The following is a 14,822-nucleotide window of genomic DNA, read 5'->3' as shown; positions in this document are numbered from 1 at the left end:
AGGATTACGAAGGATGGGCACAATTTATTAAATTATTAATTAGTTCATTAATTAGAAGAGCATCACTCAATTAAAGACTATTCATCAATTAAAAAGGTTTGGAACTAAGCAGGTCCTCCCCTCCGAATGAAACAAAACTATCCATAAGGATGACATGAACCCAGGACCCATCCCGGAAAATGGATTTTGCCTGGTATTCCAGATGTTCATATGGGCTTTCTTTAAGAATAAAGCCAAGCTAAGTAGACACACAACAGGAAACAAAGAACAGCTTTCTTGACAAAATTAGATTGGACTGAAGTTGCTAGGTATATGGTAATTTTATATTATGGATAATTTTTTGGTCACTTAAACCAAGTTTATTTATTTTATTTATTATATTTGTCAAAAAAGTATAGGATAAAAAGAATGTTTAGAAACATAGAAGATTGACGGCAGAAAAAGACCTCATGGTCCATCTAGTCTGCCCTTACATAATTTCCTGTATTTTATCTTAAGGTGGATCTATGTTTATCCCAGGCATGTTTCAATTCAGTGACTGTGGATTTACCCACCACTTCTGCTGGAAGTTTGTTCCAAGCATCTACTCCTCTTTCAGTCAAATCATATTTTCTCACGTTGGTTCTGATCTTTCCCCCAACTAACCTCAGATTGTGTCCCCTTGTACTTGGGTTCACTTTCCTATTAAAAACACTTCCCTCCTGAACCTTATTTAACCCTTTACCATATTTAAATGTTCCGATCGTGTGCCCCCTTTCCCTTCTGTCCCCCAGACTATACAGATTGAGTTCATGAAGTCTTTCCTGATAAGTTTTATGCTTAGGACCTTTCACCATTTTTGTAGCCTGTCTTTGGACACGTTCAATTTTACTAATATCTTTTTGTAGGTGAGGTCTCCAGAACTGAACACAGTATTCCAAATGTGGTCTCACCAGCGCTCTACACAGCGGGATCACAATCTCCCTCTTCCTGCTTGTTATACCTCTAGCTATGCAGCCAAGCATCCTACTTGCTCTCCCTACCGCCTGACCACACTGTTCACCCATTTTGTCAGAAATCACTACCACTAAATTTAATTTAATATAATTTAATTTATTGGATTTGTATGCCACCCCTCTCCGGAGATTCTGAGCGGCTGAGTCCTTCTCTTCTGAAGTTTTTTGCTAACACAGAACTGCCAAGACAATACTCAGATTGAGGATTCCTTTTCCCCAAGTGCATTATTTTATATTTGGAAACATTAAACTGCAGTTTTTAAGAAGAAGTTTGGATTACCATCTGTCTGAAGTAGTGCAGGGTTTTCTGCCTAGGCAGGGGGCTGGTCTAGAAGACCTCCAAGGTCCCTTCCAACTCTGTTGTTGTTATTGTTATCTTTTGATCGTCAACCTGATGGTTCGACTATCCACACAGCCTTGTCTACTCCCATCTATACCAGAAAGAAGGTGGCTGGTCAAAATCCAGAGAAGAAACTGAGGGACAAATGGGGAATTGATTCTGGTTTGCAGACAATCGCCAGATAATTTCTTTGAAGCTTTTGACCCGGGTGCATTTTGGCAACGGAAGACCAGCCTTAAAAAACGGAGATGCAAAGTTTTGTTTAAATTGGAATAATCCCTTACGTCCCTATTATCTAAAAGGGCACCCATTTGCAAGTTTTATTGGTCTCTGTCTATTTAGTCTAAAGCAAATTAATTGATTTAATTTATATTTAGCTGGGGTGTGATGCCACCCTAGTTCAATTCAATGGATCAACCAAGACTTTTTGGGACAATTGGCTTATCTATTACTCAAATATTTAAAAGCACTCAGAACAGAAGGGTTTATCTCCCCCCCTCCTTTATTATCTTTAACTTTGGAGAAGAGATTTTGCAGAACATACATAGCAATCGTGTGGAATCTCTACCACTCTCCAATAGGGGCAAATGTCTTTATAGGCTTTATAGTAAAGCAGCAATTAAAGCTGTAACAGACTACAAACAGCTGTAAAATCACAAAATCAGCCCAAGAAACAGTTTTTTAAAAATAAAACAACTATAAAGGATTCTGCCCAGCATACAAATCTGGGGAGGTTTGTTTCCAAAGAAGTGGCCCTGCTCTACCTCAGTGCTTTCCAATTATTTTCTGTTATGCCCCCACCCCAGGAAGAAGTAAACATTTCACAGCCCCCCTCCCAAGGGTCCGATCTGGGCCCCAATGGAATTTTAGAGTTAATATTTAATATTTTGTTATTATTTTATTATTAGTTCTGAAGACCTCACCTACAAATAGATATAGATAAAATTGAACGGGCCCAAAGATGTTCTGTCGAGGTCTCTGGTAGAATCCTCCCGAAAATTCACAGATACACATTTCAGACACACACACGTTTGACAATTCAAAACAATGTTCTTTATACCGAAAAGTCCAAATGAACTAAGCACTCTTTTTGTATAGCAAAGAGCACTAGTCTCCAAACAAACTGGTAATTTGTACAAGTCCCTTATCAGTTCTGATATACTTAGCTTGCAGCTGTGAGGCAATTCACAGTCCTTCTTCTTTCACAAAGTGAAACACACTTTGCTCTGGGTTAGTTTCAAAGCGGGGAAACATCAGCACACAAAGGTCGAAGTCAGCAAGGCAGTCACGAAACACAACAATCAGATAATCCTCCACAATGGCCAAACCCACAGGCTGCTATTTATAGCAGCCTCACTAATTACCACAGCCCCCACCCAACCACAGGTGGCCTCATTTTCTTTGATAATAATCTCTCAGTTGTTGCTGCCTATGCATCGCTCTCCGCATGCGTGGCTGTATCATTAACTCTTGTTCCGAATCCAAGGAGGAGCTAGATAATTGATCTCCTTATGAGCTGTCTGCCACACTCTCCTCCTCCCTGTCACTCATGTCTTCTTGGTCAGAGGAGCCTTCATCATCAGATTCCACCGGGAGCACAACAGGCCTGCGGCATGTGGATGTCCCCCCACATCCACAGTCCTTGGGGCAGGAGCTGGGCCAGAGCTAACCACAACAAAAGATGGGCTACAAAAATGGTGGAAAGTCTTAAGCATAAAACTTATCAGGAAGGACTTCGTGAACTGTCTAATCTGGAGGATAGAAGGGAAAGGTGGGGGATTACTCACGTGGCTGCATTCTGTATTACCTGAAGTCTCCGAACACTCTTCAAAAGTAGCCCCATGTAGGCTCCAAACTCCTTTGGGATCCAAACCTGCCCAGCTGTGGCTCCTTACTTTCTTTAGCTTAAACAGAACTTTAAGACCTTCCCAACTGACTTTGAACTGTGAAGAGAGGAAAGGTGGTTGTGTACTCAGGGGCAGGATATCAATCTGACGGCAGCCACCGTGAAGTCAGAGGCAATTCGAGCAGTTACACCAAAAAGTTTACTTTTATAAACAGCAAAACTTTGTTAAAGAAAAACAATTCTGGTTTGCAGAAGCTTCCAAATGCAAGAAATCCCCCCAAGGCTATTTTGAGGTAGACATGCTCAGACAATGGAATACCTTTAGGTGAATCATAAATATATTAATGGTTTATTCTGGAAAAAATGTAGCAGGATGCTTAGGAAATACAGTTGGGTCTCTCATCTTCATGGTGCCGGTGAAATTGGCACTAGCCCGGTGAAACTGGAAAACAGTCCAACTTCCTAAGGGGGAATGCACATGAGACATGTATAAAATTAACGAAAACAATGCTCAGGATCTTTTTGTGGTGCTTTGCTCAATTCTTTCTTGAAGCCCATTTAGGTTTGTGTCTTCTGGCATCCAGCCGCCGTCGGAGAGGAAACAGAAAGAAGAAGAAAGTGTTCTCCTCTGATATTTTCCAAACTAAAGTGCAGATAATCGTTGGGGAAAACTAGTTTGGGTGAATTAAGGAGTGTGATGAACACTGATGGGTTTTCTTAGTAGCTGCAAAGTTATGAGTGAACATGTGCTGGAAAGGGTCTCTAAGAGGGACCCAGGCCTTGCTTGTTTCTGGGATTTGAATGGAGTATTCCAGACATCGGATTCACAGGCAGTAGCATCTTGCAGGCATAGAACACAGAATGTGGAATAAGAGAGTTGGGAAGGAACTCGGGGGTCTTCTGACTGACACACAGCATTTCCTTTCCTCGCTGGCCAGAAAAATTAGTTGGGGCTTGGATTTTCAGACCATAAATTGAATTTTTCCATAGCATCTAGCAAGCTCTTTAGAATCAAGTCAGTAAAAGCGAGGGAAAAATTCTTAAAACCATTTAAGAAAAATTATGTTTAAACAGTGTTTGTGTATGTTTCTTAAATCACAAATTAGTCTAAACAGTGGGTGGAGTGAGTGTATTAAAACATGCCTCCCATGGAGCTGACCTACAGAATGCCATTCGGCCTACCTTTCTGGACTGATGTACTTCTGTAGAAACTGACCAGGCAGTGCCCGAGGGAGGGGTCAAGCACATCAGCAGCCTGGAGTCACTACACACACAAAAGAGAGTCAGCCTCCCCTTGAAGTCCATTGGCTCTTATCTGGAACCAATTGGCCTTGACCATTACCAGATGAGATTCTAACTGGAGAATTCTGAGAGTTGACGTCCACAAGTCTTAAAGTTGCCAAGGTTGGAGACCTCCCTCCCTCCCTCCCTCCCCCCCTCCTTCCTTCCTTCCTTCCTTCCTTCCTTCCTTCCTTCCTTTCTTTCTTGATTCTTGACCAATGTATATTTTCTGCCATCTGACCAGGTGGGAGTGGCTTGACAATCATGTGACTGGGGTGGCTTAAAGGCCATGTGACTGGTTTAAAGGTGGCCAAATTGACGTCACTCACATCAAGGGTTTAAAGTCAGGGTGCCTGGCCTCCCCTCGCCTCAAAGAGACACAATTTCCCTCTCTATTTACTGTTACTGAACATCCAAAATATACTATTTAATTCTATGTATATATGCCATATGTGCACATACATATTGCACACAGACACACAAAAATATACATTATCTACTATATAAACTATATGTGTATGTACACACACACACACACAAACGCACGCACAGCTCTTCTAAAATTATACACATTCAACCTCATTTACCCCGATAGGAAAAACATACGCAGAGCCCAAACGGGGGGGGGGGGGGGGGGGGAAAGAAAAAAAAAAATCAAAATTTTTCTACTGGCTCTGTGTATCTGACTGTACCCATAGGAGCCCCTCACTGGATGAGACCCCTGATCCAGAGCCAGAATCCAAGGCCAGCAAGAGAGGAGAAAATTTTTGGGTTGGGGGTGGGATGGTGGTGGTGGGGGGGCTCATTTGGCCAGAGGATGCTCACCCAAAGTTGAAGGCAAAGCTTACCTGCTGACTGAAAGGCAGCCTTGCTTGAGGTTAGTTGGGGGAAAGATCAGAAGCAATGTGAGAAAATATTATTTTACTGAAAGAGTCATAGATGCTTGGAACAAACTTCCACCAGTTGGTAAATCCACAGTAACTGAATGTAAACATGCCTGGGATAAACATAAATCTGTCCCAAGATAAAAGAGGGGCGACATACAAGTCTAAATAATAATAATAATAATAATAATAATAATAATAATAATAATAATAATAATAAAAATATAGGGAATAGTATAAGGGCAGACTAGATGGACCAGGAGGTCTTTTTCTGCCATCAATCTTCTATGTGTCTATGTTTCACGTCTGGGAAAATTCTGCCTTTCAGCAGCAGCAGCGTGCCGGTTAAATATTTGCACAGCCCTTAAACCTCTTGTTCTTTCTTTCAGGAAGGAAACGAGGAGGCTGTAGAGAAGAGAAAAGAAAAGACCCCCCCTTCTCCCCACACCCACATTTCTTGTGTAGTTGTGCTCCTCCAGAACCTGGGCTTGGACCCGTCTGTCTTCCCTCCTGACTTCACACTCGGAGGACCCCTGCTGGAAACTTCACAATGCGGTGATTGACATGACGCGAAATTAGGCCCTCTCTCCTCCCACGCCAACCTCCTCCCTTGCATCTAGAGTTACGGCCGCTTGAGGCTCAGTGTGAAATTCCCCTCGCCGGAGCTCATTAAATGGGTCAGTGGCCCTTCCAGCTTCACAAAGGGCTGGTTCTGGCCATCCCATCCGACTCGGTCCCAGGATGTTGCGGAGTAAACGCTTCCAGATGGCTCACCTCAGCATCTCCAGAAGGGAACAGAGGACTAATGGTTCGCAGATCCCACCAGCTCTCATTGTTCACTCCGTGTGTGTTTGTGTGTATGTGTGTGCGCGCACACACTCATTCTGGGGGGGACTGCCTGCTTCTGCAACCAATGGAGACAGAGGGGCCCACGGCTGGCCAGATGCCAGCTTTCCTCCAGGCTGTGTCTGTGGGGCAGCAAAGCCGGTTCCTACTGAGAGGGGTCAAAAGCTGTGGCCTCCCCCAGCGGCTGGGGAAAAAATGCCTCCCAGCTTTGCAGGCAATGGCAGCTCTCAAAGAGGCCTTTCCTTCTGACTCAGCTACCGCCGAATCCCAGAAGCCCTGGGAAGGGAAGGCCTTCAAGCAGGGAACAAAGTTGGAAACGGCTCCTCAACGGGCAACCGCAGGGGCAGATCAGGAGGATCCAGAAGTTACTTTGCCTTTGTTTCCCCCCTGCCAACTTCGTTGAGCCAGAGACCCAAGGAGAGATGGGACCTCTAAAGGGTTGCTAGCCAGTATGTGCCACACATAAAAGATGTGTACTTAGCTCTGTGTGACCAGTGGGTATCAGAGCTTGCATTTGCGCAAACTAGTCTGTTTGTGCCCAAGCAGCAAACCAGTCCAGCCAGCCCACCACCCCAACCAGCCAGCCAGCCAGCCACAGACCAGTAGAGATGGAGTTGAAATCTTTAATGAAACACAGCAGCAGTAGGAAGTTGTGGGAAAATATATTTACTTCTTTATAGTACTACTACTACTACTACTACTACTACTACTACTACTACTACTGTCTATACTATACATACAATAAACAAGTATCCTACTAGTACCCTGCTACAACTATATTAGTTCAATAACTAAAAGGAACCAACTTTTACAGCATTACAGCTTCTTGAAAGCATACTTCCACGAACAGCAACAGCACACAGCTAATAGCGAACAGACAGAGAGAAAGAGCAGGGAGCTCTTGCCTAGTTCAATACTTTTCACATAATTGCTAGGTTGCTGCTTAACTGCTTCTGAATGACTCAGCATTCTTACCTGAGGCCTACTTTCTGCATTAAGATATTACCCAGGGATTTTTAATTTCTGACAACGGGTGGGTGCATCTGAGCAAGATTTGGCTTCGGCACATATGCAGGAAGTGAAATCTCACGAGAGGACATACTTACGTGTGTGTGATTTTGGAAATTTTTTGGCAATCTTTTGCTTTTGCACATGTACAGAGCAAAAACGGGTGCATTCGGCTGGCAAAAATGGTGAGTTTTGGGCTTGCACGCATTAATCGCTATTCCATTGATTCCTATGGGAAACATTGTTTCGTCTTACAAACTTTTCACCTTACAAACCTCGTCCTGGAACCAATTAAGTTCATAAGACGAGGTATCACTGTATATATAAGAGTAACAAGAGGTGAAAGAAAGGACTCATGGTTTTCTACCTCCCCAAGACCTTGGAAGTGGGCAGCTGATGGCTGTGAATCTCCTTACAGGTTTGAGATGAGGTCAGTTGGCAGCCATTGCATTAATATTCTCTTTTCTTCCCTCCATGAAGGTCTTCTGTAACATTAACAAGATGGTCTTGGGTGAGGGAGGGGTCTTGGCCTCACCCTTGCTTTGGTGGCAAACACTGTGTGGAGGTCTGACTTGGGGATGGGGCACAGGAAGTTTGTTGTGCTGACGGCCAGTCAGCTTTTCTGGGTGCCATTGCAGATGTAAAAAGTGTTCTGCCTGGAATGACAGCTGACCAGTAATTAAAGTCAAAATCAAATACACACACTGTAGGTTTCCGAAACACCAAAATATACTGCCTTCACAAATTGGCTGAGGGCCACAATTACAGCAAAAGAATGTCTGTTTATTGCCAAAGAGTCTGGGTTATTTTCAAGGCTGATAACGAATGTCTCAAACCCCCAAACGTTTGTAAATAATATTTCTAAACTGGGCTGAAGCAAAGGTACTCACTCTTTTTTGTAAGAGCTACAGTCTTTCATAAGACAATTGTCCAAAGGCTGGGTTTCTCCCAGGAAGCAAGATGTTGGTTTAGAGAAAACTCAGGATCTGTTTCTTTTTCTCTGCTAAACCATGAACGATAACTCCTGCAAAGAACACTCCCACAAACCTCCCCTTTTATGCATGCTGCAGAATTCCCTATTACTCTCAGCTGTGATCAAGATCTCCTCCTGAGTCTGTGCAACTGTCCCTGTCTCCCCCTAATCCTTTGCACACACACATTCAGGATTGGATCATTCATCACCCCCTCCTCATCTGACCAAGGCAAGGCCCTAGCTGGGGGTTCTATAGGCACTGCAGGGGCCTCCACCTCCATCTCTCCAGCACCTTCGGCTTCCATCTCTCCTTCCCCCTCACTGTCTAAATCCTCCGATAGCCACACAGGTCTCCGATGCCCGGACGGACCCAGCTCATCTGGATCAAAATCTGTTAGCAGAGGAGCTGGCTGTGAGCCAACCACAACAAAAAGGAGCCGGTGAGTCCTGGCAGGCTACGAGATTTCCTGGGCCAGAGCTGAGCCTTGGCCATCGCCTCTTTCCTGGCCTTTCCTGGCCTTGCCCATCACCTCTTCCCTGGTCACACTCAAGGGTGAGGTTGGAGTGATGGGAAGCAGCTCCCAACTGAACTCCAGAAGAGATTCTGGAGTGGCTGCTCTGGATTTGAGCTTTGGGAACCCCAACCATCCCCTCTTCTGGAAAGTGAAATGCCATCAGCTGGCCAAGACTTTGCCCACAGTGAAGGAATAAAAATAAATGAAATTTCCTTTAATTGTGGCCATTAGGTTCCCGAGACCGTCAGCACAGGAAGCCGCTTTAAACAGGCACCTCAATACCGCTTTGTGTTAGCTCTTGCTTCCTCCTCCCCTTTTCTTAGCTTCTTCTCTGCCCTGCTGTCCACCTTTCTCCCTACAATATTCTCTTCCCCAAGACATGGGTAGGAAAGACACGATTTTTTGTCATGAATTAAAATATAACACCTTACTGTTATTCCTTTTATTTGTTTATTAGAATTGGATTTTTTAAAAAAACAATGAGATACTCTCAAGAAATGCTACGAATTCAATAACATTTCAGATGATCCTTAAATCCCAAAGCAGGACTTATAGCTGAAAGGGGTCGTGTTTACATCCCCAGGAGAAAAATTGTTTTGGTGGGTTGTGGGGGGAGGCAAAGAAATTCTTCCTCACATGGCCTAAAGGCATTGCCAGTCACTCAGGACAGCAAAGGTGCTAACATTTCGGAGTTAAGAATCTGTGGAGATATGAATGGCAGGAGGTGTAAAGCAGGGCTGAGCCCCAGGGGAGGGGGTGTGGGTGGTGGCCAAGGGCCCCCAGCCTCCACAGGATCTCTTTTGAGCAGGCATAGCAGAGAAACACACACACACACACCCATTTCTGAAGGGGTCCCTGCTGGCCAGATGGACCCTGGGCCAACATCTCCGGAGCCCTCCAAGGTCAGCCTGTGACACAGCTGGGCCTCTGGCGAAGGTTCCCTGACACGCCGCTTGTCAAATGGAACCTATTAAAGGGGATTAGAAGCTTTTTCATCACTAGCCCTGTGACACCATGATGGGCTGAAATTGCTGTAAAAACATGATTATTAAAAATGGGGCTATTAGTTTTGGAATGGACAGAAGCTCTTTTCTCATTTTCATTTCCAGTCGCTCAAGAGAACAGGCTCCCCTGGATATGCAGCTGAAACCCTCCCCTCTTCTCCCCCCCCCTGGAAAAACAGGGCTGGGGAGGGATGGAGGGTGAAGTCCTCAGAGAAATCAGGGAAGGAACCGCTGTATACTTGCAGTTGCAGAAGCTAATGGATGGATTTGGAATTTCGTTATGCACAGCATTTGTTTGCTCTGTACTCCAAATCAGGGGTCTCCAACTTTGGCAACTTCAGGCCTGGTGGACGTCAACTCCTGCTGGCTGGAAAATTCTGGGAGTTTATTTACTAATTATTTATTAATTGGATTTGTATGCCAAACCTCTCCGTGGACTTGGGGCGGCTCACAACATGTCAGCAGTAAAACAGTATAGAAATTACAATTGGATCCAATTAACGTAAGTAATTAGTTTAAATCATTATAAAAATTAAATATCAAAAATCATTCATTCAATACAACCAAACAAGATACAATTCAGTGGCCAGGGGGCTGGAGTCTAATGTCCCCAAGCCTGGCGGCATAAATAAGTTTTCAAGTTCTTTGGAAAGGCAAGGAGGGTGGGGGCAGTACAAATCTCCCGGGGGAGCTGATTCCAGAGGGCCGGGGCCCTCACAGAGAAGGCTCTTCCTCTAGGCCCTGCCAAGCAACATTGTCTAGTTCAGTGTTTCCCAACCTTTTTGGAGCCGCGGCACATTTTTCATATTTTCAAAATCCTGGGGAACACGGAGGGGGGGGGGGCGCTAAAAAAAGTTTGGACAAAAAAAATCTCTCTTCCTCCCTTTCGCTCTATTTCTCTCTCCCTCCCTCTTTCTCTCTCTTCCTTCCTTTCTCTCTCCATCCTTCTTTCTTTCTCTCTTCCTTCCTTCCTCTCATTCTGTCTCCTCCTTCCTCTCTCATCTCTTTCCTTCCTCTCCCTCCCTTTCTCTCTTTCTTTCTCTCCCTCCTTCATTCAATTTTCTCTCCCTCCCTTTCTCTCTCTCCCTTTCTCTTCCTTTTTCTCTATCCTTTCTAGTTCTTACTCTCTTTCTCTCCCTCCTTCATTCAATTTTCTCTCCCCCCCTTCCTCCCTCTTTCCTTTCTCCCCCTCCCTTTCTCTTCCTTTTTCTCTATCCTTTCTACTTCTTACTCTTTCTTTCTCTCCCTCCTTCATTCAATTTTCTCTCCCTCCCTTTCTCTCTCTTTCCTTTCTCTCCCTCCCTTTCTCTTCCTTTTTCTCTATCCTTTCTACTTCTTACTCTTTCTTTCTCTCCCTCCTTCATTCAATTTTCTCTCCCCCCCTTCCTCCCTCTTTCCTTTCTCCCCCTCCCTTTCTCTTCCTTTTTCTCTATCCTTTCTACTTCTTACTCTTTCTTTCTCTCCCTCCTTCATTCAATTTTCTCTCCCTCCCTTTCTCTCTCTTTCCTTTCTACTTCTTACTCTTTCTTTCTCTCCCTCCTTCATTCAATTTTCTCTCCCTCCCTTTCTCTCTCTTTCCTTTCTCCCCCTCCCTTTCTCTTCCTTTTTCTCTATCCTTTCTACTTCTTACTCTTTCTTTCTCTCCCTCCTTCATTCAATTTTCTCTCCCTCCCTTACTCTCTCTTTCCTTTCTCTCCCTCCCTTGTTCTCCCCTGGGGCTGCCTCTGCCTGCCCTGCACCACCCAACATGGACGGACAGCCCCGGGTCGTCGGTTCGTCGCCCCCCACCCCCCCACGGAGGGAGATCAGGCTGGCGAGGGCGGTAGATCTGCGTCACCAGCCACTGGAGGGAGATCGGGCTGGCGGGGGCGGCGAATCCACCTCCCCAGCCGGGTGGAGGGAGATCGGGCTGGCGAGGGCGGTGGATCCGCGTCCCCAGCCGCGCGGAGGGAAATCCGGCAGGCGCGCTCCTGGAAAAGCCTACAGGGAACGGTGCCCGGGGCCGCTTTAGCCGCCCCCGCCATCTCCCCGCGACTGCCTGCGCCGCTGCAGCCGCCCCCCCGCTCCCACCGCCAGTGCCCTCCCGCCGGGCCCCAAAGGACACTTGCCGATGACGACACGGCCAGGTGTGCCGAAGACGACGACAGGGAAGCTTCAGCTGGGCGGGGCGCTGCCGTGCCGGTGCCTCCGACCTCCCGGTTCCTGCTCGATGCCGCGGTTTCTGGCGCTCTCCTGCTGGGCCCCAAAGAAGGAAGGCGGGAAAAAGGCGTGAAGAATGGAGCTCTCCTTCTTCCTGCCTTCCTTCTTTGGGGCCCAGCAGGAGAGCGCCAGAAACCGCGGCATCGGGCAGGAGCCGAGAGGTCGGAGGCACTGCAGCGCCCCGCCCAGGCGGCACACCTGGCGGTGTCTCGCGGCACACTAGTGTGCCGCGGCACACCGGTTGGGAAACGCTGGTCTAGTTGACGGGACCTGGAGAATGCTGATTCTGTGGGACCTAACCAGGTGCTGGGATTCCTGCGGCTGAAGTCCGCCAGGCTTTGTTCTGTTGGGCTCTCTGGTAAGCTCCTCCCAAAAATTCACAGGTACAAATTTCAGACACACACACCTTTGAAAATTCAAAACAATGTTCTTTATAATTAAAATTCACTTAGCCTAAGCCCTCTTTTGGTATAGCAAAGAGCACTCATCTCCAAACAAACTGGTAATTTGTACAAGTCCCTTATCAGTTCTGTGATACTTAGCTTGCAGCTGTGAGGCAATTCACAGTCCTTTTTTCACAAAATGAAACACACTTTGCCCTGGTTTAGTTTCAAAGCGGGGAAAAATCAGCACACAAAAGGTCAAAGTCAGTAAAGCAGTCATGAACACAATGATCAGATAATCCTCCACAATGGCCAAACCCACAGGCTGCTATTTATAGCAGCCCCACTAATTACCACAGCCCCACCCAACCACAGGTGGTCTCATTTTCTTTGATAATAATCTCTCCACATGCGTGGCTGTATCATTAACTCTTGTTCTGAATCAAAGGAGGAGCTAGATAATTGACCTCCTTCTGAGCTGTCTGCCACACTCTCCTCCTCCCTGTCACTCATGTTTTCTTGGTCAGAGGAGCCTTCATCATCAGATTCCACCGGGGGCAAAACAGGCCTGCAGCATGTGGATGTCTCCCCAACATCCACAGTCCTTGGGGCAGGAGCTGGGCCAGAGCTAACCACAACAGGCTTAAAGTTGCCAAGATCGAAGACCCCCGCTCCAAATATCTATTGCTTTTATTCAGTTCTGTGCCAGCATCCCACCTTGTGGGGCACTGCCACTGTTGGCCAGTTTTAATTACCACAATTTGAGACTTACCCAAAGACTGGGAATCCTCGAGGCACCGTCTTTATAAGAGGGTCCCCAAAATGTTGCTGTTTCTAGTTGGATGTCATAAGTCCTTAATGGTGAACCAATGGCACGTATGCCACAAGTGGCACATGGAGCCATATCAGAGGGCATGTGAGACTTTGCCCTATGTCAGTTGCATCGGGCATGTGTGGGCTGGCCAGCTGATTTTTGGCCTTGGGAAAGGCCATTTCAGTGAGCTTTGCCATTTCCTCCAATCTCCCAATCCTTTCCAATTACTGAAAGTATTACGTTTCTTCCTACGCAGCTTCTGCTCTGGCAATCTCACACTACTCACCAGAGCCTACAAAACTTTTGCCAGACCGATCCTTGTATACAGTTCATCTGTCTGGAACCCATACCACATCTTGGACATGAACACCCTTGAAAATGTCCAAAGATACTTCACCAGAAGAGCCCTTCACTCCTCCACTCGAAACAGAATACCCTATGAAAGCAGACTATCAATCCTAGGTCTAGAAAGCTTAGAACTACGTCACCTAAAACACAATCTAAGTATTGCCCACAAGATCATATGCTGCAACGTTCTACCTGTCAATGACTACTTCAGCTTCAATTGCAACAACACAAGAGCACACAACAGATTCAAACTTAATATTAACCGCTCCAAACTTGACTGTAAAAAATATGACTTCAGCAACCGAATTGTCGAAGCATGGAACTCATTACCTGATTCAGTAGTGTCAACCACTAGCCCCCAACATTTTCCCCTTAGACTATCCATGATTGACCTCTCCAGGTTCCTTAGAGGTCAGTAAGGGGCATGCATAAGTGCACCAGTGTGCCTTCCATCCCCTGTCCTATTGTCTCTCCTTATCTCATTTATCTTTTCTTCCTTTCAAATTTGTTCACCTATACTTTTATATCTTTTCTTCTATTCTTTTCTTTATTTATATTATTACATATCTATTCTCTTCAATGTGTATTATGTATTGGACAAAATAAACAAATAAATAAAATTTTTGCTTAAAAAAGAGCTCTGGGTATTTTCCTTTGTTTTGCTTGCAGAAAAATCTTTCCATTCCTTGAGCTTTAGAAAACGTTTGGATTACAAAATAGTAGCGTTGCCTGTATTTTGTTTGTTTGAGAAATGAAGGATAATATAGTGTTGTAATCCTATCAATGCTTATCTGGATAATCAGGCTGTCTTGTTTCTCAAGAACGTTTCTGAGAGGGTATTATTTTCAGATATCAGTCAAGCAAGCAATAGAATTTGCCTTTCCTGATCATTCAAAGACAGCCTTCCAGTAGTCTATGTACCAAAAGGACTTTGTGGACTGCAAAGTTTTGGAGAAACTTTCAGGGAGGTGACCAGGCCAGGGGGAATTATATGAGGAATTTCCTAATTACTGGTGTGTTAAAAAAAGAGCATCTGGGAAAACAGAAACAAATAATGGCCTGAAATGGCTGGATCTAAATTGCTCAAATCATCTCAATTAAGGGAAATAAGCCAATTTGAAGTGTTTATTAAAAATAAACCCCCAGGAGGAACCCTGCAAAGGGATGGTTAGCACGTGACCAGCAATTGGCACTCCGGAAAAATTGAATTTATTCCTGGAGCCCCTTAGAAATCTGTCAGAACTGTGGCAATTTTATTCCAGGATCTTGGCGGGAACCAATCCTGAGAACATCAAGGAAATATACACAATAAAGAAGAATTGAAGAGAATTCAAATCCTTTGAGGGGTTCTGGATACTAGGTAGTCTTTGACTTGCGATGACAGTT

This window comes from Erythrolamprus reginae, chromosome 8 (genome assembly GCF_031021105.1).
Source record: "Erythrolamprus reginae isolate rEryReg1 chromosome 8, rEryReg1.hap1, whole genome shotgun sequence".
NCBI lineage: Eukaryota > Metazoa > Chordata > Lepidosauria > Squamata > Dipsadidae > Erythrolamprus > Erythrolamprus reginae.
The sequence above is the reverse complement of the archived record's forward strand: the minus strand, read 5'-3'. Positions refer to the sequence as shown.